This window comes from Podarcis filfolensis, assembly GCF_964270895.1.
Source record: "Podarcis filfolensis genome assembly, chromosome: 10".
In the NCBI taxonomy this organism is placed as follows: Eukaryota; Metazoa; Chordata; class Lepidosauria; order Squamata; family Lacertidae; genus Podarcis; species Podarcis filfolensis.
The window spans coordinates 26,389,845-26,414,393 of record NC_139612.1 but is presented as its reverse complement, the minus strand read 5'-3'; the positions used below and the strand labels follow the sequence as shown (position 1 = coordinate 26,414,393).

Here is a 24,549-nt window from a genome sequence, read left to right as displayed (position 1 = left end):
GCCTTATTTCCCATTGCCTGGAAATAAGTCCCACTGAATCCAATGGTTTATTATTTCTGAATATATATGTGTAACCTTTCACTGTGGATCTTTAATGCTTTAACATTTACTTCTGTCTCGAAGATTGCCGTTGCCCTTTCCACCATGAGCACTGGCTACTGAGCTGATGCAGTGCTCTGATCCTGTGAAACCTCTTCGACAGCAATCCTAAATTGCTTCCAAGTCACCTTAATCCTTTTCTTCCATAGTGCAGCATAAATGGAAGCATCAAAGAGTATGACTAACTAGAGGCGTGGTACAAAAAAAGTGGCCGTACTATCAGCTGAGATAGAACGCAATGTCATCTTTTTCTTGAGAGCTACAAAATTCATGGGACTACGTATCTGAATTAGTTAATCCTGTGTGGAGTGCAGTCTAATGTAAAGGTAAAGGGACCCCTGACCATTAGGTCCAGTTGTGACCGACTCTGGGGTTGCGGCGCTTATCTTACTTTATTGGCCGAGGGAGCCAGCGTACAGCTTCTGGGTCATGTGGCCAGCATGACTAAGCCGCTTCTGGCGAACCAGAGCAGCACACGGAAATGCCGTTTACCTTCCCGCTGGAGCGGTACCTATTTATCTACCTGCACTGGTGTGCTTTTGAACTGCTAGGTGGGCAGGAGCTGGGACCGAACAACGGGAGCTCACCCCGTCATGGGGATTCCAACCACCGACCTTCTGATTGGCAAGCCCTAGGCTCTGCGGTTTAACCCACAGCACCACCCGCGTCCCTACCCAAAGGTAAATTCCACCGAGTCAATGGAGCTGTCTCGGGTAAATGGGTATCTTACTATGTTTCCCATATATTGCTTCCAGTAAAAAATATGGAAGGTATGTTTCCATGTAGAAAACTACATATATGATATTGTGGGAGTATATTGCATTTATCCTCTAGAAAAGGGGTTTCCAGCCCCACACCAAACAAATAACCACATTTTTTAAAAAGCAGACAATATACAGGCAACCCCCAATATGTGTGGGAATTGCATTATGGGTCATCATGCACAACAGCAGGGCATGCATAAGCCTGCTCTGCCCCATTATGCCCCCACCCCATTACACCCCCTTTTCCAGCCACTTCCAGGTCACTATGATGCGCATGTGCACAATCACACGTCAATTGGATTTGCGTAAATTGGTTGTTGCCTGTACACCCCCAACCCCGAATGACCACATAGAAAAGCAGGCGAACACCCCCTGCAAAGAAACAGCCAAATCTCATTTTCAGTGCCATCATACCATTAAAATTCACATCACACATTCCTTTATTTTTGTGAATGCGAGTATAGGATCCTCTAAATCTCAAGCAAACAGCTAACAAACGCTTGAAACATAATGATAAATGGGGGTCCCCTATACATTTAGGATCTCGTGTATTTTGCCAGTGCCTTGAATCTCAACGATCTGGAAGCCTCCACTATCCACAACATTTTTAGTATGCTGCGGGGTTAAATGGAAGGTGAAGGTTTTTCATCATAATGAAATGCATTTAAAATGAGTTTTAGATAAAGAAATGTAGAACATAAAAACGGTAGCAAAGAACTATTTTAGGAGCAAGATAATCAAACACCCCAGAGATAAATCTCTTAATATGACTGGAAACACAACAAAGAACCTGTTCTTGTTTTTTAAAAAAAACATAAGCATCTAATTTCCTATATTAGCCAAGATAAATATGGGACGAAACAAGTGAAGGAAATAATACAGCAGTGTAGATCTGAAGGTGCCTAGATATTGCTGTGATAAGAGTTTCAGAAATGCTTGAACAGACAGCGCAAAAGAACAGAGCAGAATCTACATGGCATAAATTAGGAGCAAACAGAGCATAATAGTTCTGATAAGGTTTTCTGCAGTCTTCCTCCTCCCCACCCACTATCTGTTTCCCTTACCAGGTAATCCTTGAACCATTTTCGTCTAGGGTATGATGTTTCAGGATATTAGCTGAAACTTTCATAATCTTTCAGTCCCCCCCCCCTCCACCCCCTAAAATGCTAATTCTAGATCACAGTTATGGATGTTATTGATCTCACTGAATTTCAAATGAAATGTACACCACCTCTTCAATTAGAAAATCTCAGTGGAGGCGAGATCTGCCCAGGTTTACCCCGTGATTGATAAAAGTATTCTGCTCTATTTTGATGACCCAGATCCTGCATTAAAACACTGGGAAACAAAGCATACTCTTCTCCTGAAGCAAAGCTGTGCCTGATTGTTTTAATTAGTGCATTCATTTTCTGCATTTAATATACAGGAAGGTTATTAGACTATTATTTTAAATGATTACACATACTTTTTGTTGTGGCAAACCACATGCAACTATACTTGTGAGAGAAATGTTATCCATTTCCCCTCAAATCATGTCTGGCCTATTTTTGTCAAGGAAAAGCAGTCTACAAACGATGCTAAGAAACTCATTTAAGCTACATTCCTATACTAACTGAACTTGGTGGGACTTACTTAAGAGTACGGGTGTATTGAATTGCAGTTTTAATATGGGGTAATTCATTTGTTATCCATGTAGATTAACAAGGGGGAAAAATCTATCTTAACAGTGAATGTCAATTCTAGCCAATGTAGGTATTATATTTTAATGTCCCTTGTGAAAATGGCCAGTCAGAAACCCTGGAAGAATCTACTTGACTTCATTGCGATTACTGTGGTTGGAATATTTTTGTAGAGTCCCTGAGGGTCATCTAGTCCAACTCCTCCAATTTACACATATTAAAGCCCTAACTCATAAGGCAGCTTCCTAGGCTCACTTTGGTGTTACATACATGATGTAGAAAGTGAAGTCTGAGTGAAGAATACATGCAACTGGCTTACATACAGACTCATAGCTAAAAACTGTGTAGGCTTATTAAGAAGCCAGACTTGTATACTGCTCATTCAGAAAATATATCATTCCCTGCCCCAATGTTGCAGCAATATATGCCTGAAAAGCTCAGTATATATAGCTAACGTGCATATTGCTCAATTAACCCATCAATTTCCACATGTACAACATTGGTGGACGTTGACCATTAAACCAATTTAGCAGTTGACTGAAAAATCTTGAGCATAGCTTGCAACATTTGAGAATAATTTTGTTTTAGCATATTTATTTATTAACATGGGGGGTGTCTTTCCTCCACTTCCCTGAATGCAAATTCCATTGACTTCCGTGGGATTTGCTTCCAAGTAAACGGCGTTACGAGCCATATGCTTCGCGGTTCATACAACTGGCAGCACATCAAACGGTGAAATCAAATATTACGGTATCTCGGCGACTTTTTCTGTATGCCAGCGGGTGGGTCCGATATATACTTGTATGCATATTATGGCAGAATCCCAAAAAACCTTGGGCACATCTGCGGAGAGATGCCTGGGGCAAATATAGAAACCGAACGGAGCCGCCAACTGCCTCCCTCTCCCAAGAGTAGTAGCAATAGTGTGTGGGGTGGGGGAAGCTAATTGTCAATTTCACCGGAGGAAATTGGCAACGCCAGCTCTTCCGCCCGTTTCCTAGACGCATATCCATCAAGGGAAAGGCTTTAAAACTTTTGCCATGCCTGGGCGAACTTCAAATGGCGAGCAAAACGCTAATCACCAAACGACACAGTTGGTTAGAAGGTCGTGCTAATAACGCCAAAGGATGCAGGTTCGATTCCTATTAGGGCGACTAACAAATTCAGGAATGCCCCATGAGCCCGGTCTTGGCTGGGGAGGGCGGGGTATAAATTATTATTATTATTATTATTATTATTATTATTATTATTATTATTATTATTATTATTATTATTATTATTATTATTATTCCTGCATTGAATGAGGGTGGACTAGATGACATGGTAGGTTCCCTTCCATGCTTCTATGGGAAGTTGTCCTTTTAGAGCGCGTCGCAGCAGTCTTGCGGGGCCCCTCCTCCTTCTCTTCCTCCCCGCTTCCCCCCACCCTCTCCTGTTTTGGGGGACGGGCAGCGCCGACCCCCAAAACCTTTCCCTGCGACACCAAGAGGAAGGGTCGCGCGCGCAGCCCACCCATCTCCATTGACGCGATCCACCCAACCGGGTTTTCCGGAGTGCCGACGGGACGAGGCCCTTCGTCGATTGGCTGGCGCGGGCAGCTGCAGCCAATGGGCTGCGGGGAAGGCTTTCCTCATGGCAAGCGGGTGCCGGGCGCCGGAGTTCCAGTAGGGGAAGAGGGTCGGCCGCCGAGGGGGTCGCTGCTCGCTCTCTGCTGCTTCTTCGCCGCCGCCGCCGCGTTTCCGCTCGACATGCGCGGCTTCGGCGTGCGCTGATTTCCCGCGAGGGGTAGAGCCGCCGAGCGAGGAACCAGGCAGGCGCTGCTGCTGCTGCTGCTGTTGCCTCCAATGTGGGGATCGCCGTCCGGCGTACCGACGAGAGCACCTGGGCAGCTTCGTGGCCGGAGTCCTTCTCGTCGAGGGTGAGTCTGTGCTGCAGCAGAGACAGGGGGGGGGGGACGGAATTGCTTTCTGCGGTGTGGGGCACTTTATGCAGAATCCCTCAAAGGAGGTCGCAGGATCGCTCCCCGCCCCTCCGCCCTCTTAGCATCTCCTGCCACTCACCAAGAAAAGTCCCCAGAAACTGGTTACTGGAATAGGAAATCTAGCTAAAACAAGCAACCCGCCTCCTCCACAGACCCTTAACTTCTACCAGTGATCATCATCTTTTCAAATTCCTTAGTGGTAAGTTTTAGGCTGCCCTTAATGAGGGATTTAAACACACACACCCCATTTACTTAAGAGTAAATCCCACTGCTTGTTTAAAAAATGTTTTAATTGAAGATTTTCTTGGGTGACAAAAGTGCCATCGTCTCTGTTTTCAGATCATAAAGTCCTTTCTACAGATCGGTTATCTTCGATGTGAGACGTTAATGTTGTATATAGTATAAGTTTGGGGGAGAAGAGAGGTGTGTGTGGGGGGGGGGTAAACCCCACTGTGGACTGCGTCTTGCGTGGACTGTTACTTCGCCTCTTTTATATACGTGCATTTTGATTCGGGCTGGTCAAGGTGAATTATGGAACCGAGACACGGAGTACTAGTTAACTCTCATTGGGGTAGAATAGCGAGAGAGTGCTCTCCTTTCTCGGTGTAAGGGATACAGTATTCAGTTCAATCCGCCGTTGCTTCTCTTTGGAAAAGGGTGAGTGCTTTAGGGTTGAACCCCCTAACGCCGCAGACAGTCCACTTTTGCTGGGAGTAAGCCCCTTTGAACTCGGTGGAGCCTACTTTTGAGTAAGCACCCATTGAGTTGGATCTGCAAGAAGAAAGGACTATGCGTGCATTGCTGACTAGTGAAACTATTTATTATATCAAGGTCTGGGTATGTGTGTAATTAAATCTCTTTGCACTTTTTTTTATTAAAAAAAAAGAAGCTATATTTATCTCTTATGCCTATAGCAATAAACTGTTTCGCTGCGATCAAAAGGATGCGTTTAAAGAGCACGCAGCCAGTGTGGCAGTTGCTGCAGAATATCTGCCACTTTATATATTTATTTATACAGTCCATGCAAGGAAAACTCCCATCTGTCTTTCTAGCAGCGGGCCATGGCTATAGATGGGTGTGAGTTTCAGGGAGTCTGCCTGAATCAGGCTCCAGATGTGTGAGCTCAGCTGTTGTCTGTCACTTGGGTGACAACTGGCTCCCCCCCCCCCCCAACACAAGCAAGGCTTTGCTTTCTCCATTATCCTCAGTCAAGTGTCAATGTTTCAACTCCCTCCTATTATTTTGTATATACAGGGCAGCCCCGCGGGAGTTCCTTTGGCGATCCCTAACAATATGTCTGGGTCTTGGTTCTTTAAAGTTGTAAAGGGATGGGAGGAACATTTTTTAACTCTTGAAGGTGAAAACCATCTAAAATTTAGTTTTTAAGGTACAGAGTTAGCCTTCGCTACTTCACTTAGAAAGTGCAAGGAACATTAATCTCCCCTCCCCTTTCCAGACAACATTGAGCCTTAGCTTGGAGATCTAAAACTTAAAGCAGTAACCATTTATTTTGGCTGACTTGGCTGGGGCACTCATCTTAAGGTGTATATGTGGCTATGTTTGGGCCTAGCTCAGAAATCTGTCACTGTTCCCACAGCTGGGGGTTAAGGAAAACAAAATAAAGCTCTTTTTTGTACTAGCTTTAGTGTTTTTAAATGCCATCAACTGGGAAGCTTGAAGCACAGTGGGGAAGATTTTACAGCTCCCAGCGCAATCTTGATGCAGAAGATTTAAAGGCTCACCCTGTGTATTTCCCACATACTAAAACAAAAAGGTGACAAAAATAAATGGCTATCATGCCTTTTTCTATAGCTTGAGGTGTGATTGAGAACACTGACCTTTAGCTAGCTGTTTCCCCACCCACTTTGCCTGCAGCAAATTTAGCAGAATCTAGGTTTTTAAGATTCATTTGGCTCTGCCATTTCCCAAGTATTTCAGTTCTGTTTTCAGTTGCTTGCTGAAGGAATTGTTTAGTCTTTATTGATGCTTAAGTTCTAAAAGTAAATACTCCAGCAACAGACATGGATTTCCCCCCCCTGTTTTTTTCCTAGCAAAAGCTGGTAGAAAGTTAAAAACAATTACAGCTTGATCCTGTGAATGTTTACTTGGAAAAAGTCCCACTGCACTAAAGGGGGCCTCATGACTGTGTAAGCCTAAAGCTGTAATCCTAGGCGTCTTTAGTTGGGAATGAGTCCCATCTAACTCTGTAAGACATAAACTTCCAAGTTAACTTTGCTTAGGATCACAATGCAAGTTGTTGATTTTATAATTTGGGAGCTACATGGCTATTTTCTCTTTGTATTAACAGATATTGTAGTTGGGTCAGCCTTAGTTACCTAGGCAAACTTTAACATCAGCTGGGTGGTGGAGGAAACCTTACAGGGTTAATAGCTGAGCTATTAAGATTGAAGTCAGATGTGGCTAAAAGCAACCGGGGAGTCTGGATTTCCCTAATATCCTGTAGTATAACTGAAAAGGTAATTGTATTTTAAAGGTTTTTTTCTTTAATCCACACCGTTTCTATTTAGAACTTTAAAAAAGAAAAGCTAAATGGAACCCCAAAATGCTTTAATGCAGTGGTAAATTGAGAATTAAGTAAAGATGAGATTTTAAAATCATGCAGTATGCGAAGATTTTTGCAGAGAAATGAAAGTAATCCCAGAATTTTCTTGTTTAAATGACAAAGTTTGCCACTATAGAAAACTAGGATGTAGAATTGTTACACCCACGTGAGTAGAAAATGTTATTAGAGACTATTGATAATAAAATGTTTAGTCGAGAACATGATACTTGTCAGAGATGTTGAAATATTTTGTTTCTTGCTGCTTGGATAATTGAGGCGTACTTTGGCGAAACAAATGCTTCTCCCTTGGTTGTTAACTGTTTGGTCTGTCTCCCCCTATCGTCTGAGAAAATCCATGGGTTTAGTGTGTCTTAAGTACATTGGAATCTCTTATTTGCTCATAACTGGCGAGGGGGCTCTGGGGAGTTTTAACTCTGGGGAAAGAGGGCCTTGTGGTAATTGTGCATGAACCTCAGCTCATTGCTGTACACGTGTGCTTAACTGAGCAACAGTCACCAAATGTCATGGGTAACCAACTCCCATCAGCCCCAACCTGCGTGGCTAGTGGCAAAGGGTGATGGAAGTTGTCATCCTGCAACATCTGTAGGGCACCATGTTTGCTACCCCTTCCATATGCAGTAGGAACAACTTCATCTGCATCAGCAGCTTCACATGAAAAATTAAAAAAAGAAGGAATTGGACCAACACATACTCAGCCTTCAGTAGAAAGCTAAGGTACTGAAAGTGACTCAAAGGCCTATGCCACACGTAGACCTGCCACCCTCTGCAGTAGGGTCAACATTTTCCAATAGTGGTATGGGAGTCAGCAACAGAGAAATTCAAACCCCAACCTGACATGCTGGAGGGGCTTTGGATGTTGTGGAGACATCCCTGCTGCTTGAGGGCCTCTGCCACAGTGAAAAGCCCCACTGTGCCCATTGAAAGTATGGGCAGGCAGAACTAGAGGTAGAGATGAACCAGCCAAGGATCTGCTGAATCCTAAGTCAGTCTAGCTACTGGTGATGGGCCCAGTTCTGGCATAGCCACTCCAAAATGGAGGGGAAGACCTCCTATCCTCTGCCTTGACCAGTGTGAGCAGAAGAGCTTTGGGTGTAGTGGTGGCTTCTCCAGTTCATTTGACCATGCTGCTCCCCAGCCAGAAGTTGGGTTTGCTATTTCACATCATGCCTGTGAACAAACATACTGATTTGTACCTGACTAGTGGCTGTGGCAAGGGGAAAGGAGGTAGAGGATAGGCTTTGGATGCAAAAGGCAGTATATAGCATTTTCTGGTTAGGTTGGGGAAAACCCTTGTCTACAATCTTAGAGAAGTGGGGGACCTCTAGCCCTCCATAAGTTACTGAACTGCAACTCCCATCAGCCCTAGTAAGCATGGCCAATGGCTAGGAATGATGGGAGTTGTAGTTTAGCAAGATCTAGAGGACCAAAGATTTCCCAAGCCTACCTGCTCCAGAGAGCTACTACCAGAAGAGCCAGTGGTCTGACTTGGTATAAGGAATGTTCTGTGTTTTGGTGAGCATACCTAGTCTCACCATTTGACCAAAATGATTGTAATCTTAAAACTAAACTGTAGGTTGTGATTATTATTATTATTATTATTATTATTATTATTATTATTATTTGGTCTTATTGTGCCTTGATATGAATGAGCCTTTTGCCTGCTCTCTGTTTTGTCTGAACCAAGTAACTTTGCCTACCAGGTTTGGAGCCATCCAGATTCCTAAACCAGCTGCAGACTGTGGTTTAGACTTCTATGTTACTCTGAAGCAGTTGACCATAGTTTCCTGTGTCAGATAAAACAGACGGTTATGGTCATAGGTTTCCTGGTTTAAACACACATGTGTAATGGAAAGGCTTGTCCATGTCTCAGTTCAATAAGCAGAAATACGCTTGTCTGAATGCAACCAAATACTTGGCTAGTTGCTTCACACTAGCAACATACAGCCATTCCAATTTCTAGATAACGTATCAGGGTATATGTGTGTGTGCTTGCCCTTTTCTCACCTTTTATTGTATTTACTATCTACCGCCTTTGTTTGCTTTTTATCTTAACCAGACTGACTTATCATTCTCCTCACAGTGATTATTACCTTTTCCTCCTCAGAAGTTGGAATATTCACAGATGTTCCGTGACTCTACAACACTATTAAGGCACTAGTGTTATAAGATGTACTTGTGGTATCATTTTAAGATTTAAGTTTTGAACAATAAGGCTAATGTTAGCAGTTGCTTTGACGATGGACCCTAGAGGCTTGTTCATGTATAATTTGTCATTGTTTCCAAACAAACTTTCAGTAGCAAATGTGAAAACGCCTTTCTCCTTGTCTTGTAGTGGAATTTCTAGTATAACCATGCAATTGAGACATCTGACATTGTAGCTGCCATGAATATTGTGGGATAGCTGTTGGATATGTGTTCTCTAAATCTGAACAGAATTTAACCATGTGAAACAATTTGTGTAAGGCTTTTATGTAAGGACAAGTTTGTTAACTCGGACAGCTTTAATTGTTTGGTTTAATGGAAAAGGTAACCTGAAGTTACCTGTTTGGGGCGTCAGACTTCTAGGTATACAGGTGAGTTGCCTTCCCCCACTTGCTTATGGATTTGCCATAACAGGAACTGGAGGGAGGGAGTTTCTTTTCTTCATCAAGCTGAAGAATGGTGAGAAGCAACATGTTTTACAACTTATAGCACACTGATGTCATGACATTTCTGGCAGCAGTATTCAGACTAATCAGATCATTTTCCTCCTTGCCAAAATGACAGTCTTTCCAGATGCGGTTTCCTTCATTCTTGGTCCATTGTCAAAGGGTATTTCCAGTTCTTGAGATAAATTTCTCAAGGGCCCTGTAATAACTCTTAACTTTGTTTTTCTATTATATTCATGTTTAGACTTTGTTCTAACTGAATTAATTGTCTTAGGAAGACTCCAGGAACATGGTATGACCATGCAGTGTGTATTCATTACAGCTCTTTTTTATCTGCAGACAGATTTCCCACAATATGCACAGTAATTAAGATGCATCAGCCCATTCAAACACTTAAAGCTGTCTTTAATAATAATAATAAAATGCTACATAGGTGCTGTCATTTACCACTTTCTCTTCTCGCTTTTTTGGGGGAGACACAACATTGACTACAAGTCCTCACAGACTTAAATGTACTTGAGCACATTTAAATGTCTGGCCCAAGTGCAACTAACTCTGTTGGATTGTGGCCATAATTTGAATTACTGATGACCAAAGGCACGATAATACCATAAAGTTAACCTGCAGGATATTTCCCAACAAACTTTGCTGGTTCTTAAAAATTGTTTTCTTAGAACACTTCTCTTTTGCTGACCAAGCTGTTTAGAGGCTGGAGTTATCTACCCAGAAGCCCCTCTCCATGCTGACACTGCAAGCAGCAGCGAAGAGTTTATGTGCTGTAGTGGTTAAGAGACTTAGCTGCAAATAAGGAAATCCCTGGTTTGGATTTTGCTTCTGCCATATACTCACTAGATGGCCTTTGGCAAGATACCCTCAGTTTCGTATTAGCAATATAGAAATAATACTAGTTTTACTTCCTTTGCAGGGTTGTTGTAAATTGGATAATCCATATAAAGCACTGTGAACAGTTGACAATGCAGCTGTTGGCAGGTTACTTTGTCAAAATAAAAGGAGATGCCCCACAGGTTTCCTTGCCACTTCTTATTCTGGGATGGCACTTGCAGATTATAGTCATACCTTGGAAATTGAACGGAATCTGTTCCGGATGTCCGTTCGACTTCCAAACGTTCAGAAACCAAAGCATAGCTTCTGATTGGCTGCAGGAAGCTCCTGCAGCCAATGGGAAGCCCCGTTAGACATTCGAGTTCCAAAGAGCGTTCGCAAACCGGAACACTCACTCCTGGATTTTCGGCGTTCGGGAGCCAAATCGTCCGAGTGCCAAGGCGTTTGGGATCCAAGGTACAACTGTATTCCCTGCCCAGACAAAAAAACACCACACATGAAATAGCTGGGCTTTTCTTCCAAGCTGGTAATGACTCTCCCAACACCTAATTTGAAGACTTTCAGAAGCTTCTGGAATGATCTTTCTTCTGATGTTAGATGAAATGTCTTCTGGTGCAGGCTTCTAACTTAGTGCAGGTCAGACCAGAGGCAAGATGAAGTCCATTGCCTGTCAGTTGGCTATGTCTGCTTGAAATACATGCATTAAATCTTGCCATCAAAGGTATGGAAGCTTTTTGAGCTGCTCTGCTCTGTTCTACCTCACTTTACTGCCCTTCTCTTGGTCTGTAAGCCAGAATGTCTGGGATATGCCCAGGAATGCAAGCAAATCTATGAAGACATTAGCATGCTTACATTGCATTCAGCTGTGCCTTAAAAAAAAAGAAAGAACATGAGCTGCAGATCTCTCACTTTACAGTTGTGGTCTTTGCCTTCAGTAACAACTCTTGTTTTGAACTACTGCCAATTATGCACAATATTGGCAGCCTGAAGCAGCTGTGTATTTAAAAAAAGATAGCTTCTCTAACAACCTTCAGAGAATGCAATTGTGATTGTATTTAATTTGAATTAGGATTCTTGGTTTCCTGTTACTTCCTTCTTTTTTTGGTAAGCAACTTTCCCAATAGCTCCAATGGGCAACATCCAACTTAAAGCCCATTGCTTTTGGTGGGTCCATTAATGAATCTGACATAGTGTTAGATATCACCCATTGCTTTTTAAATCTTACAGAAAATGGCCCCACAATTCCCATTTGCTGTAAGACTTGTTAAAACTAAGGACAGATCTACCGGTAATAGAGGGAAACCCATGTCTTTAAACAGCTGCTGTAAAAGTGATTTTTCAAGCAGAGGGTAGGATTTAAAAGTTATATTAGTCTAAAGTTTTTGATGCTTTCTTTCTAAACAATAGACTGGGATATACCCATATGAGATAAGTGAGGTATGTGTGTAAATAAAAGTTCTGGGAGGCATTCAGTGACTGCTGCAGAACTGCAGTGTCATGCTTATACTGAATTTAGGCAGCATGCCAAGCCATGGTTAAGGAAGCTGGGTGTGAAGTCTGATTTACAACAGACCATGGTTGTGATCTATCAACAAAGCAGAACTGGGTACTGTAAGTTGAAATGTGTTTGCAAACCATGGTTTGGCATTACATCTCAATGGAGAAACTGTTCAGGCTCCTGTTCCACCTGCCTCTGCACCTAGACAATTCACATTGATTCCATTAGTAGTACTTTCAGTGGCCTCTTCAATATGGAGTTCATAACTACTGGAAAGGAGGGGCAGTACAGTTCGTTTAGATGCATAATTGAGACTTTTTAATTTAGCAGAACCTTTTCAGAATGAAAGTTTAATTATTGTCTTGTAGTACTGAATTGCAATTTTAACTCTGTTAGTTTTGATGTATCTTTTATATTCTATTTAATTGCCTGTGCCCCGAAGAACTATAGTTGATAATGGGTATAACTCTAGGGATGGAAGGAAGAGACAAGAGTGTGGAAACATAGCATGGCAGGCATGTAGACTCTAGAGTTTGGTGTTTGCCCCGGCCTTCTTCTCCTATTGCCATGGACTTTTTAACCAGATCATCTGTAGTTATGCTAAGATAGCAGACCTCATAGGTTCCGTGAGTCTTCTGGAAAGTTAAGTATGTGGTGAATTGCAGTGCTAACTGGAATAGCGGCCAGTCCTTCCAACAAGCCAAGCTTCTTGCCTTCTGAGACTTTGATGGGCTTTGGAGGATAAATATCTGAAGTCCAAGAATAGAAACATGAGACAGTTCCTTGCTCAGCACCTGTGATCTGCAGCAGAAGTATCCCGCCAATCTAGTTAGCTCTAGCCAATGCCAGCCCTTCATCTGTTCAAGAGCTTAGCTTCTCTTTGTTTCAGCCAAAAATGCTTAGTATAGCTTATTGGTGGTTTCGATGACCTGCATGTCTAGAACATTTTCATTATGTTTAAATCAGGACATTCGTAAGATTGATTATGGTCCACTGATGTTCTGATGGTCAGCCTAGTTAGTACCTGCTGGTTCCTAAGATTTCTGTAAGGAGTGTTGGATTAAGTGGAGCCTCTTAAGAGGCAAGATACTTATTATGCTCAGAAGCAAGAGTGCATGCCTGGGATCCCTTAACGCTGATTAGTTATGCCTTGCCTGTTAAGAGTAGATACTTGGGATCTCTTGCTTTGTAAAATTTGAAACACTTGGTGGACCACAGGGAAACAATTGTTTTTTAAAAAAAACAACAAAAGTAGCCCACACACATCTGAATAGGTCCTCCTCTTGCTTATATTACATGCCTTCGAAGAAATAATTAATGTGTCTGTGTCGACTTATAATATACATACTCATTTCTGAATGGAATTAAGTTTGGCATGAAACCCTGTCTTGTGTTTTCGCAGATGTTTCCTGAAATGTGTGGATTGTGTAATAAAACGTAAGAATTTTGGAAGGCTTTCTGTTCCTTTTGTTTATCATGATTATCTTATGGAGAACTTCATTGTGAGATCTTTCTGCCTGTGTTCAAGGCACAAAGGGAGGCTCTGAAGTGATAAATATAGTTTTCATTTATGGCCGATCACTGAAGTGATTTAGATCTTTGTTTCTTGTGCGTGTGGAAGAAAGGAATAATATAATATTGTACATTTGTTTGTTTTAGTAAAATGTAATCCTATAAATTCCTTTGTGCTCTTTCTATAAGTCTAGACAGCTTGGTGGGCTAAAAGCCAACAAAACGTCCTTGCTCACTGCCCAGTGTGCTTGAAAGAACAAGACAACTGGCCGCCTATGCTGGAAATAAATTCTTTATTTACAAAAGAGGTTAAACCAGAAGCTGCTTTGCTCGGAAGAGTAAAGAGTAAAGTCTTAACGGCTAAGAAGTCCAGATCTCAATAGGCTTCCCTTGTGCTTTCAAAAGGCTTGTTCTGAACTCCTGATTTATTGGGGTGGCGAATACTGTTGAAGATCAAATGATGTTGCCATACCATTGATTGACATACTGTTCTAATGCTTTGTGGTAGGTTGTTGAGAAAGCACTCCCATACAATCATGTCTCCAAGCTGGCTCTAACAACTGCAATATAGAAATTGCTGCCAACATCCCTGGATCACACTACTGACAACTGGGGGAAAATGGGCAGGCATATTCCTGGAGGAGAAAGACTTCTCCCAAACACTTCCAGCCTCTCCCTTTTTAAATTTAGGCATTGTAGCTCTGTGAGGGGGTAAAAACTACAATTCCCAGAATTCTTTTGGGGAAGTAATGCCCTTGAAATGCATGGTGTGCTGCCATTTCAGTGGTTTATAACATTGGATCATTTTTGGTCAGTTTTTCCGCCTCCACCCTCTTTAGATGAAAGCAGAGCTTTTCAGCTGAAGCCATCTAAATACTGCTAAATACACATCTTGTTGATGAATACTGAGGCTAAGCACAGGTAACCTTCTCTAGATTTAGCCAGCATTGTAATCTCCCCCCCCCCATGACAATAAAATGTAATAATATATTTAACAGACAAACACACACAAAATGGTCTCTATTACACTGTGGACTTGCATTAATTTGGAATCCTTTTGACATGTTGTGTTACCATTTGGGACTGAGGTTTTGTCAGCATTGTAATTGTTCTTGGCATTATTGTATTTATGGTCTCCTTATGGATTCAGTTGGTAATGAGTAATGTAAGAGCTGATTATCTAAATTGTGGAGTCAGTCTTTTAGAATTAGCAGTGCTTATCATCTGATGCTCCTTAATGTAACTAGGAGCAGTTAGGACTTTTCAGAGGCATTTTGAAATCCCAACCCTTGAATTTAAATGCTTTCTTTATCTGGGCCCAGCTTATAATGTTGCAGTAAACCAGGCATAGGCAAACTCTGCCCTCCAGATGTTTTGAGACTACAATTCCCATCATCCCTGACCCCTGGTCCTGTTAGCTAGGGATGATGGGAGTTGTAGTCCCAAAACATCTGGAGGGCTGAGTTTGCCTGTGCCTGCAGTAAACGGTGATAGTGGGGAGCTGAACTCCCCACTTTTCAGCATGCACTGACTACAAATGGTTAGCTGTGCAGGCTCTCAAAGTTTAAGTGGAAGAAAGCTTCTTGGTTACCTCTTTATGCTTGCTTGGAAGATTTTCCTTGTTAAACCACAGTCCTGCAAATGATAACTACACAAGGGATCCTTGGTCAAATTGTACTTCCGCAGCATAGATGTTGCAACCCAACTCAAGGTGTTGCAAGCCTTTATAAGGAGGTGATTGAGTGCCAATATCTGTCTGTCTCAAAGAGTTGTATACAGAAGTTTCCATTCCTGTCCCGCACCACTGGAAATATGGTTGACCTCCAACTTGTGGAAATCTGCTAACTGGTCACTACCAAGCTGGGCCTTGAATAACTCAAGACAGATAACTGCTATGACATAAGTTGTATAAAAAAGAAAGAACCTTTATTCATTGTACAGTATTTGTTAGGTGCTTTTCTTACAGAGGTCACTGAAAGTGACTTACCTTAAAACCAGTTAAATATTGACAATGAATGCTAACACTCAAGATACAGTAGTTTGCCCCAGAGTAAGACATGTAAAATCCAGGGATATGGACAAGGAGTAAGATCATTTAGTCCTGTATGAAGCCACAGAGAGGTGGCTATGTGAATTAGACTGCCATGATGCACACATAAAATAGTTAATGCAGGAGCAAGGCCAACACAAAGTAGTTTATTTCCCTAACAATGTTCTTTTTTACTCATTGTTTTCTGCTCTCCTTTACCATTGCACATCATGGGGTCACTAGATAAGCTCCACTAGATGGGTTTCTCATTGTTCAGCTATACCAGGGTTTCCCCAATCTTTGGTCTCCTTCTGTTTTTGGGACTACAACTCCCATCATCCCTTGCCAGCAGGAGCAGAGGTCAGGGATGATGGGAACTGGAGTCCAAAAACAGCAGGAAGCCCAAGTTTGGGAAACCCTGAGCTATACCAGTGAGACTAGGTGCATCCTTTTTTTAAAAAAAAGCCCTAAAAGTGTTACGTTTTTGCATTTACATTACAAATCACACACTCTTGAAACTACAAATGTATCCATATAATTATGTATTCAGTGTCTATACTGTATTGACTTGGCTGCGTATGCGATTCTAAGTCTTTACACTGTAACTAGAAAATTCTGGGCTCATAGTTTGCATGAACTCTGCATCCTTTCAAGCTCCAGTTTGGGGATTTTGTACATTAACAGTATGTGAGTAGTACTTTGTAACTTTTTAAAATGTCATTTTGTTTGTAGGCTTGGCTCTTTAAAGGAGGTTCAACTAATGGTGATGAAGAATTAATCTTCTGGGGGGGGGGGGGAAACCTGTCTCAATTTGCTGTCTCCATACCGTCCGCCGCCTGCCCTTTCTAGCCACAAGTTTTTCCATAAATGGAAAACTTGTTCTTTTTTCTTTTTTTCAGACTCTCTCTGAATAGTTAATCCCGGGGAAGTGTCTGCTGAACAGCTACATAAAAACCTCAGTATTGCTACAAGTCTTGCTTGGATACTGGTACATGTGTACTTCTTGGCAATATATGGAGGTACTTAATTGGCATCTGTGCTCAAATCACTGACTCTGATTATACAGCAATGCTATAAAAAAATATCCACACTAGGTCTGAGTTTGTTTTCCCACCCCCAAACAGTCCCCTTATTCATCAGGAGCAAGCTCTTCACCGCTAGCTAGCGGAGTTTGAAAAACAACCACCCCTAAACAGGATTCCCAACTGAAATTTTTTCTTAGTTGAACAGTTCAAAAAATAACTTCGCCCAATTGGCTAATCTGAATCTGGGACAAAAAAAGGATACATAGAAAGATTTCTCTCAGTTACTTGAAATAAACTGGATTACGCTGTACTTAACAGTGGCCAATCAGATGCCCATGGGAAGATTGCAAGCAAAATCTGAATGCAGCAGCAACCTCTCCACTTGTGATTCTCAACAAAATAATAATAATAATAATAATAATAATAATAATAATAATAATAATAATAATTTATTATTTATACCCCGCCCATCTGCCTGGGTTTCCCCAGCCATTCTGGGCGGCTTCCAACAAAATATTCAAATACAATAGTCTATTAAACATTAAAAGCTTCCCTAAACAGGGCTGCCTTCAGATGTCTTCTAAAAGTCTGGTAGTTGTTTTTCTTTTTGACATCTGGTGGGAGGGTGTTCCACAGGGTTGGTGCCACTACCGAGAAGGCCCTCTGCCTGGTTCCCTGTAACTTGGCTTCTTGCAGCGAGGGAACCGCCAGAAGGCCCTCGACGCTGGACCTCAGAGTCCGGGCAGAATGATGGGGGTGGAGACACTCCTTCAGGTATACTGGTATTCAGAGAGACACTACTGAGTTGCATACCATATTCCAGGCAATTATTTCTTGATATTTTCTGATTCTATATTATAAACTATTATTTCCCTTATTTGTAGTTTTTAAAAATAAAAATAAAAGCCTTACTCGTTCAGTTCCAAGAGATTAGACCTGTTGCTGCTTGATCTCTAGAAAGCTCAGTTTTTCCCAATGCAATGTGTTCTCACACTCTGAAACTTCTTGTGTTGAGAAAAAGCACATGGTTCAGAAATAGATCTAGAAGTTGTTTGTAGGCGGTGGCTTGCGGCACCATAAACTATAGCTTAGCAGAACTGCAGAAGCATCTCTGAGAGAAACTCTGATCCACTTTGCTTCTCCGCAGTCTTTTTTTTACTCCCATTTTAGATAAGACAAGGTTTGGCTTACTGTATCATGCAAACCAGGCTAGTGAGGGGAAATTTCAACCTTTGCAAAACGGAACTAACTTTGCCTTGTGCTGAAGTTTAATACTGTATATCAGTCATTAGCATAATTGCAAACGGATCATTGGCAGTAAGGTTTATTTTTGTGTGAACTCATCAGATTTCCATGGAAAGGGTAAATTTGGATTATATGGCAAAAACGGGGCTGACATTTCGATGACAGCAATGTCATGTGGGAGCTGCAAAAAGCATGTATTCGCAAGAGCACCAGTCCCACCATAAACTTGCCTTGGTCTTTGGTTTGTCCTCTCCCATCACTGTTAGGCTGCCCTTGGAAATGTTTATTCATGAGGAAGTACTTAACAGCAATCTCTACATGTGGCTCATTTTTTTTACAAAGGTAAAAATGCTGACAGAATCTAGTGTGAGGGGGAAAAAAACCCTAATTGATACAGCCGAACTCCTAAAGGCACATGAAAGCTTTGTTTGCCTCTTACAATTTCCTTTTGTTTTACTATAATAGCTTACTAGTTTGCTGTGGAGTAGCCCTGGGTTCATTTTCCAAAGGGAAGAGTATATTCTCCACACATACGCTGCCTGCCACATTTTTTGGGCTCGCACTGTGAAGGAAGATCATAAAAGCTTCAGTTTAACTTTTTAAAGTTAAAACCTTGGATTGCCCTCTGTTTGCAGATACATATTTGAAAAGACGAATGTAAGGAAGTGTCTTGCTGTGTTTAAAAATTGCTATGCTCCCTGAAATCAGTGTAACGCTGTGATTTTTGTCTGTTGCCCTGCTTCTTCCTGGTTTTTTTGCCACTATACATAGCTGTTTCTGTTGCCTAGTGCCTTTGTACACCGTTATAGCAAGCAGTGTTGGCAACGGAATATGCACACTTGAGAGCAAGCCCAGTGAATTCAGCAGGACTGACTCCTGGGTAAACATTCATAAGATTATGCTGTTAATCTCAGGAATAGCCGGTTTTTGCCTTCCACAACGTGTCTCTCTCCAGATGTAGCCTTAAACATCTGGAGGGCATCAGGTTGGGAATAACTGTCCTATTTTAATTTTTAAATGGAACACCTCTGCTCTGTGCTTGCAACAAAGGAAACTGTTGGGAGTTAATATATATATGCGCTCTCTAATGATGTAACAACTTCTGCCTAAATCTTTCACCCTTCCACATTTGTTTTGCTTTCTTCGTGGCATTGGAACCCTGTGAAATTGTGTTTCTGGTTATCTTTGACATTTAAGAAGATTGAAATGTTTTGGAGGATAAAACTAGGTTCTCCTACTGTTGGGGTGGCAGATTGTCTCTGAATACCAGTTGCTGTGAATCGCAAGTGGAGAGAATGGTGTTGCCTTTGGTTCCCTTTTGTGGGACTTGCTAGAGGCATTTAGTTGTCCATTGTGAGAACAAGATGCTGAGTTAGATAGGCCTTTGACCTGGTCTAGCAGGGATCTCCTTATGCACTTATGAGTTAAGAACTACTGTTGAATATGCAGCACTGTTTTAATAATAATGCTACGGATGGGGTTTTGGGTGTCCTGGGTGCCAAATAACCACCTCTGTGCTCCTGAAGGGGCTTTACTCTAAACATTTTTAAAGCTGATATTTCCTGGAAATATATTTGCCCTATGCTCTAATGTATTATTTTTATTATTTTATTATTTATACCCTGCCCATCTGGCTGGGCTTTCCCATCCACTCTGGGTTGCTTACATTAGAAATTTCCCAATACGGGGCTGCCTTCAGATGTCTTCTAAAAATATGTCTTCTAAAAGTCAGATAGTTGTTCATTTCCTTGACATCTGATGGGAGGGCGTTCCACAGGGCGGGTGCCACTACCGAGAAGGCCCTCTGCCTGGTTCCCTGTAACTTCGCTTCTCGCAGTGAGGGAACTGCCAGAAGACCCTCAGAGCTGGACCTCAGTGTCCAGACTGAACGATGAGGGTACGGACGCTTCTTCAGGTATTCTGGGCCGAGGCCGTTTAGGGCTTTAAAGGTCAGCACCAACACTTTGAATTGTGCTCAGAAACGTATTAGGAGCCAGTGAATATCCTTTAGGACTAGTGTTATATGGTCTTGGCGGCCACTCCCAGTCACCAGTCTAGCTGCTGCATTCTGGGTTAGTTGTAGTTTCCGAGTTACCTTCAAAGGTAGCCCCACGTAGAGCCCATTGCAGTAGTCCAAGTGGGAGATAACCAGAGCATGCCCCACTCTGGCGAGACAGTCCACAGGCAGGTAGGGTCTCAGCCTGCATACCAGGAGCTGCTACACAGCCGCCCTGGACACAGAATTGACCTGCACCTCCATGGACAGCTGTGAGTCCAAAATGTAGCCATTGATGCTGAGCATTTATGCAATAATTGCATCTGTTAGGCAAACTGGATGTATAGAAGTAGAAACACAGGGTGATGTTGTTCAGTGCAGAGGGAAATGTGGGTGGGGAGAATAACCCAGTGAGCGTAAGAACATGCTAAAGCTCTTAACTGTAGCTAGCAGAAATCTGTTTGAGATGCTTATATGAAAGAAAATGCCTGTTGACAAAGAAAACTGGCTTGTTGCGCAGGGGTGACCTTTTAAAAAAATTCACATAATGTAAAAAAGGTGGCCTACTACTTTGATCTTTTGCTTCTTGGACAGGATGTGTAAGTAAATAACTTAAAAGGGGAACAGCCTGCCAATAAGATGATTACCGTACATTCCCACATTCATTTTACCTGACATGAAACTGATGCCTTTTGCAAGCATGCAGATCTTAACAAGTTAATTAGCGACCTGTTGTCTCTGTGGCATCAGAGTACTGTAGGAAAAAGCATAATAGCAACGCTGAATCCAATTTTAATTTCCAGCCAACACAAAAGTGATGGTTGCCCCAAAGCAAGCAAGCTTGAACCAAGAAACCTTACAAATGGAATGATCTGTGGGAAGTGTTTTTATGTTTAAAAACCACATTTAATCATCAGTGTGAAAACCCAATCGAGATCAGTAATGGGGAAAAGCCAGATGTAGCAAGAAAACAGATGGAAGACACTCACTTTGTGATTGGGCCAGGGCCAGTTTCGCTGGTGATTTGGCATTGCTCATGTGTGGATGAGAATCTGTTTTAAAAGTAAGCATAGCTCATTGGTAGAGCATCTACTTTGCATGCTGAAGGGCCTAGGTCCAATCGCTGGCATCTCCAGATAGGCCTGTCACAGACTGATGTTTGAAATGTTCTGGGCCTGCTACCAGTGGTTCCAGTTGCTTTTGGACTACAATTCCCATGATCCCTGAACACTGATCCTGCTAACTAGGGATGATAGGAGTTGTAGTCCAAAAGCAGCTGGAGACTCAAGGCCGGGAAACACTGGTGTGGACCAAACTGGCTGGACCCATGGTGACTCTGTATAAATCAGCCTCCTTTGTTAGGCAAACATACAAATTGGTACCCCCCCCAAAAAAAAGTATTATTGCTGCCGTTGAAACTAAGGTTAAGTTTTTCAAAATCAGAATATCAAAGAACTGGGGCCGTTTGAACAGTTTGTTACAATATTTCTTTTTATTTAAACAAACAAAACATCTGAAGAATTGACTCAAAAAATCTGGTTGGCTTGACTCAAAGGAGCCCTTCCCAAATGTTAATTGTCTAGAGCAGTTTCCCCACCCCCACCCAAGCTAAACACTGATAATGGAAGGGCTTCAGGGCTGGGAGTGCCATAGTACCTGTATGCCATGATTTCTGCAAGTCACTGCACTTGGGCTTCTTTCTCAGCGACACATTTGTGTTGCTAAACTGTGGCCCTCCAGATGTTGTGAGTCACATCTGCTATCACCCCTGACCACAGGCTATGCTGGCTGGAGCTGAAGGGGAGTTGTCTCAAATATCTGGAGGACACCTGGTTAAAGAAGGCTGCCTTACAAGCTTCCAAGAATACATTTGGATCCATGCTGGGGCAATCTTTTTTTTGTACCAAATATACATATGCACTCACATGTGTGCTGCAGCACTGGATTGGGGTTGAGGGTTTGGCCCAGAAATCAGTTTTCTTCTGAGAGTGTAGGCCTCTTCTAATGACTGTTTTGGAATTTTGCGAATCTTGGATGATCAAGTTTAATTCCCTCCCCCCTTTTAACACTTGAGATGAGGTCATAGTGAGAGCTGGCTATGATGTTCTTTGCTTTGAGAGCTTTGCTTAATTGCAGGGGATAATTAATTTTAAGCTTTGTAGATTAGCGGTTACAAGTGTGTGGGGTTTCTTTTTACCGTCCTCGTGGTTGCACAACTATCCAGTAGTTATGCTACTTAACTGCCATTGCGACTAAGGCTACCAGTGAGATCTTTGGCAAAGGGCTGTTACTGTTTGGTTTTTAAAAACCAAAGTCAAGGGATGCTTTTGAGGCTGAAGAAAACGCATGTATAATTTTATCAAAGTTTTCCTTAAGGAAGGGAGGAAAGGGAGTCGCTAGATGGCACTCTTAAAACATGAAGCAATAATGATGACTCCTGGTGTGTGTGTTTTCTCTCTAACTACTTGAACTAGGAAGAGAACGCTAAAAATTAAAAAGCTCAATTCAGGGATGTTGTACCTTGGGGAAGCAGTTTCAGAACGGATAATAATCAAAGCCCTTGTAAATAATAAATAAACAACTATCTGACTTTTAGAAGACATCTGAAGGCAGCCCTGTTTAAGGAAGTTTTCAATGTTTGATGTTTTATTGTATTTTTAATATTTTGTTGGAAGCCGCCCAGGGTGGCTGGGGAAACCCAGCCAGATAGGCAGGGTATAAATAATATGTTGTTGGTATTGTTGGTGTTTGTTTGTTTGTTTATTATTTCTTCATGATTGCATCAGCACCTATAAAGATAGCATTCTGTCTTTCAGCTGTGGGCATATGCCTTCCCAGAAAGATTTCTGGGAGCCCAGAAGAATGGGTTCAGACACTCCCATGGCTACCTGCAAGATGAATGGGTGTCCAGGGTTTCACAGCTCTCTTTTGTGCTACTTACCACCTACTGAATCAAGAAAGGCGAGTGAGCTTCTCGAGTAGAGCTGGCCTCCCAGGCACATTTTTACGAGGAGAACAACATTGCATGTACGGCACAAGACTTGGAGTTCGTGCCATGTTGGCATCAAATTGTGACCCACCCATCCTGTAGCTGATTCCTCCTTGAGAGCTGAACTTGGTTCATGGTAGCTGTGCGTACGGCACAGTCTTGCCGCTATCTTCCCTCTTGCTCCAAACGTGGCGCGTTTCTTTTTTAACACTGTTTTTCTCAGTAAAAGAAGGTAATGAGCTAATAAAGAGGATAATACTATCAGTGCCTTTTGCTATAAACAATTTTCTGTTTATAGCAGAATGCATGGCAGGAGGGTGTGTCTTGGTAACATACAGATGGAAATTATTGCCTATGACTTCATCTGCCGCTGCCCAAGGGTATTTCCGAACCCAGCAATGAGGGAAACCAGCTCAATCTGCTTAACTTGGTTTTAACGGTGCCTTCATTTCTGGAATTTGAAGTCAGCACAATATGGCTGTGGGCAGAGTTCTGGAATGTCATCTTCTTCTGCCTACCTCTTCTCTGTTCTAGATTCCGTCTTCCCTTCCCATCTGCCTCTTTTATTAAATAAGATGTCATTGTTCTTCTCAAAGGTTCGCATACTGACCTTGGGTTGTCCTATCATTCATCTCCTGTTCTGTCCTGAAATCAGTAATTGATTTAGCTTGATCCTAAATGTTTATGATGGCAGAAAGTGAGGAGGAATTAAAGAACCTTTTAATGAGGGTGAAAGAAGAGAGTGCAAAATATGGTCTGAAGCTCAGCATCAAAAAAAATGAAGATCATGGCCACTGGGCCCATCATTTCCTGGCAAATAGAAGGGGAAGAAAACAATAGAAGGGGAAGACAGCATCTTAAAAAGCAGAGACATCACCTTGCCGACAAAGGTCCGTATTGTTAAAGCTATGGTTTTCCCAGTAGTGATGTATGGATGTGAGAGCTGGACCATAAAGAAGGCTGATCGCTGAAGAATTGATGCTTTTGAGTTATGGTGCTGGAGGAGACTCTTGAGAGTCCCATGGACTGCAAGAAGATCAAACCTATCCATTCTAAAGGAATGAGTGCTCACTGGAAGGACAGATCCTGAAGCTGAAACTCTAATACTTTGGCCACTTCATGAGAAGAGAAGACTCCCTGGAAAAGACCCTGATGTTGGGAAAGATGGAGGGCACAAGGAGAAGGGGACGACAGAGGACGAGATGGTTGGACAGTGTTCTCGAAGCTACCAGCATGAATTTGACCAAACTGCGGGAGGCAGTGGAAGACAGGAGGGCCTGGCGTGCTCTGGTCCATGGGGTCACGAAGAGTCGGACACGACTAAACAACAACAAATAATACTGAGTTAAACAACAGTCAATTAATACTTTGAAATTTAGCAACTTCCATGTGTGAACAAGGGAGTGTTTATTGCAAACAAATGGAACTAAAACTTGCATCTAATTGAAGTGAGTTCTCTCCCTCTGTATTCTTTTATTTTTAATTTTGGTTACTGTATAGTTAAATTGTTGACAGCTGTAAGGCTTGCATTGGTGGGGGCATAATTAAATTACTTGAATCGTTACTTTTCCAGATGTAAAAGCTCACTGATGCATCCTTTGCCAAAACTGAATAACATAATAAAAGTGTGTGTCTGTTTTTTGACTTTTGTTGCCTT

General features: G+C 42.1%; 1 protein-coding gene across 1 annotated transcript in view; it reads left to right on the top strand.

Moving 5' to 3' along the window:
• Positions 1–4,134: 4,134 nt before the first annotated feature.
• Positions 4,135–24,549, top strand: part of PRICKLE1 (prickle planar cell polarity protein 1) — a 66,169-nt gene continuing 45,754 nt past the window's right edge. The window contains exon 1 of the mRNA XM_083574464.1: positions 4,135–4,460. The gene's annotated coding sequence lies outside the window, so the exon portion shown is untranslated. The remainder of the gene's footprint in view (positions 4,461–24,549) is intronic.